Below are 3,836 nucleotides of genomic sequence, written 5' to 3' on the forward strand. Positions count from 1 at the left end.
ATTGTATCCCTCACTACTCCAGTGTGGTCTGCATATACACAGCATTCTTCTTTCAATGTGGCACATAATCCACCGTGTTGTAAAAACATCAGATCTAATCCTCTACGATTTTGCAAAACAACTTCTGATAGTGACCATACCGATTTTTCCAGGGCAGTGATTGACTGTTCAATTCGAGTTAAGTCCTCATCTACAGCCACACGTAGGGAGGTAAACTCCTGACTCTGTCTGACCAGAGAGGCAACTCCAGTGCCCACCCCGGTGCCTCCCAGAATTATCAACATTGCCAATGTTATAGCCGTGATTGGTTCTCTTTTTGTTAAATGTTTCTCTGCTACTGTGTGCCGTGTATATACGTACTCTTCAGAATGGTATAGAATTCTTGGTATAATTATCACCTGTATACAAAAATCTTGAGATACATTAAAGAGTTCAAGTGATAAACAAGGGGTAACACCTATCGATGAGCAGACCCATCTAGCATTGGTTGCGGGTATTAACCACCTTTCTCTACTTCCTGGTGTAACCTTCTCCGTAATACTGCATAGATGGAGCTTCTCACTAGGGATTGTACCTACACACCTGTCATTCCCAGTTACTTCCGTCAATGTTATTCCTACATCCCTTCCCCAATTGCATTGTGGAGGGTTGGGGTTACGTGAACGGGTGGCCTCTCCCAGATTTCCAATAGCGTCATAATATGGAGGCCTTATATCAAGACATAACCAGCAAGGTCTAGGTATGTTTGGATTTGTTTGATTCAATAAGTAATAAGTAGCATCCATGATTCTCCACATGTTATTCTCAGTCATCCCTTCACTTTTAATTTCATATTTTTGACCCACTGATTTATTAATGACCTTTAGTGGTTTTGGGCTATTAGAAGTTTGTATTCCAAAAGCTTGTGTAGGTTGAATTCTTAAAACACTCCCTGACAATTCTTGGTTTGGTCCCACCCACTGGGGGTTCTTATATATTATCCCTCCCCTATCAGCTCCAGATTCATGAAACCTGATTCCCCAATGTTGTCCTAGGGTCCATCTTTGATCCCCCGGTTGGGTTACATTGATGTATATGAATTTGCAATCTGACCTGGAGTACTGTGGACCCCCACCAGAGAGGGTGGTGTAATGCTGTAGTTCGCCCTTATGGTTACATCCTGGTGGCCCGTATCCCACCTTCAAATATCTGTCTGCTCCAGCTCCGGGATTCCAGTCTGTGGCGATAGTCTCACAATCCCAATAAGCACAAAAGTATTCATGTGGATAATTACAATACGGTCTTCCCAGGTTAGAACTTGGGCACATATAGAAGCTCAATTGACCAGAACACGTTTGCTATGTTTTTGCCCCATGTCACAAGGTCACACAGTAAAACCCTAAAGCTAGGGCCCCCAGCGATGGTTATTTGCTGCACAACATGGTAATCTTCCCATCTAATTAGGCTCCAAGTAAAAGTCTATGCGGGTGCGCAGACCCAGGAACAGTGAAAACAATTGCACCTATTATTATGTACACTATGTATCGCAAAAAGTGGCTAGGGCTCATTTTCCGGAGTTCTTTACCCGGCCACGCAGTTCCCCACCGTTTCACTCTCTGCCTCGCTTGTCAGTTCGGTTGCGGCAAACTACAAGGTGCAGGTTCTTCTTGGCAGCAGTAGTGTTCTTCAGGGGAGTTTCTCGGGTAGCCTCTCCACACTGTCATCTTCTTAGCACAGAAGAACGCTTAACCCCGAGAGCTGAGACATTGGTTTGTACAGGTGGGGAGGAAGATCAGTTCTCTTTATGTTGGTGGACCTCTTCCAAAAGTTTCTCCACAGCCGAGACGCAGGCCTGTAGGGAAGAGGATAGGCTTCCTTCCCACTGCTTTTGACTTGCCTATAGTGAGAACATTATTTTCTGTAGGAACAGAACATTCTCACAATTTCCACTTAGTGAAAGTAACACTAATGCCACCAGTATCTATCCAAATCTGTTTCTACTTCCCACAAGACATCATCTGAGTTCACATTAAGGCACCTTTTTCACACAGGCTGTTGTTCCATCTTAACAAATACTTAAAAGCATTCTTCAAAGTCAGGCTTACCTGTAAGCACTTGAGCTTCTGAGTTTGTCTTTTTTATTATTATTTTATTTTATTTTTAAGGGCTGGAAAGGGAGCTCAGAACCCATGTAAGTAATCTCACTGAAAACAGACAAGGTGAAGGAAGTACTCAAACTCCTCAACATCAAACAACTGTAGAACCCAGGAACACTTACCTGCCAGCTTCTGAGCTTGAGTCACTTCCCAACTACTTCACAGTGAAGTCGTACCACCAGGGTTTTACTACACTGAGAAGGCACCACCAACATAGCTAGCTCCTAGAATCACTAAAACTATTTCACAGAGATGGTAGAAAACATGAAGAAAAAGCAGCCTATGGGGAACACTGAGTCCATTGCACCACAATAGAAACACACCCTAAATAACACAAGCCTCCAACTCCCCTGGGGAGACAATTCCCCACCACTCCTCATGCTTCCTATAGAGCAAAGGTCAAATGATCCACACCTGGCAGATTTCACTTAACAAGGGTGGAGCCAAGAGACCTTGTGGAATAGGCTCATCTACTTGGCTTCAGTCTTTGAAGGTCAATCGCTCCTTATCACTAATAGAAATAGCCTGAGATGGGGCTTAGTGGTTAGAGTTGACCTAATGAATTAACTACAAATGGTGCACAAGGGTCACATTTCTCTTAGTCATTCTGTGAGGAAAATTAGTACAGAGCCTGTTAAAATCAATCAATCAATCAATCAATTTATAAATAAATAGAAGAAATAAAAGGCAAAAGAAAATGACCTTGAAGGGAAAATGGCTATCATAGATTTTCTTCTGTCTAGTCATGGCAGATAAAGAATATAGCAATCAGAATTACTTTTCTTGACATTAATGTTATTTAAATTTGCTTTTCTGAGATCTCTTCTTTCTGTAGGGCTTTTCAAAATCCAGCCCCGTGACCTGTGACTACAGTATTTACTTTGGCTGCGTATAAAATCTCACGTATAAATGCCGGGATCCGGATCCTCACTCACTATTCAGGTCAAGGGCTGGGCTGAAGGTTTGGGCTTTAATTTGGTTACATGCCTACATTGCTTTTTCCTGGCAGGTTATGGGAAGAAGATTGGCTGGACTGGGGGAGCTTATGTACATGTGGCTTTTAGGCTGCAGCCAAAGTGTTCCTCTAGATCTGGAAGTCTGAAGAGGGTTGCAGTCTCCAAGCTCAGATACAACCGTAGTCTGGCGCAACTGATTATTGTGTCCCTTGCCCTAGCTGTTCCTTCACCTCCTCTTCATAGACAAGGACACGCATCTCTTTCGTGCTCCTTCGTTAGGAAACAAACCAGGAGAGATTAAAGCCTCTTTCTTCAAGTCAGTAAGATACTGGGCTCCAAAGATGGTGAAGGGCCTAGAGGGGAAGACGTATGAGGAGCGGCTGAGGTCACTTGGCCTGGTCAGCCTGGAGAAGAGGAGGCTGAGGGGAGACCTCATCGCAGTCTACAGCTTCCTCACGGGGGGGTGTGGAGGGGCAGGCGCCAATCTATTCTCTTTAGTCACCAGTGATAAGACCCATGGGAATGGTGTCAAGCTGAGGCAGGGGAGGTTTAGGCTACACATCAGGAAGAGGTTCTTCACCGAGAGGATGGTCGCCCACTGGATCAGGCTCCCCAGGGAACTAGTTACTGCACCAAGCCTCTCAGAGTTTAAGAAACATTTCGACTGTGCACTTAGTCCCATGGTCTGAATTTTGGGGTAGACCTGTTTGGTGCCAGGAGCTGGACTTGATGATCCTTATGGGTC

At 44.4% G+C, this 3,836-nt stretch overlaps 1 long non-coding RNA gene across 1 annotated transcript; it reads right to left on the bottom strand.

Moving 5' to 3' along the window:
* Nucleotides 1-610: 610 nt before the first annotated feature.
* Nucleotides 611-2,395, bottom strand: LOC310890502. The gene is made up of 2 exons (XR_014577267.1): nt 2,258-2,395; nt 611-1,876 (listed from the first exon to the last, which is right to left on the bottom strand). It is a non-coding gene; the product is annotated as an uncharacterized lncRNA (long non-coding RNA).
* Between the last annotated feature and the right edge of the window lie 1,441 nt (nt 2,396-3,836).

This window comes from Anser anser, assembly GCF_964211835.1.
Source record: "Anser anser genome assembly, contig: HAP1_SCAFFOLD_32, whole genome shotgun sequence".
Lineage (NCBI taxonomy): Eukaryota > Metazoa > Chordata > Aves > Anseriformes > Anatidae > Anser > Anser anser.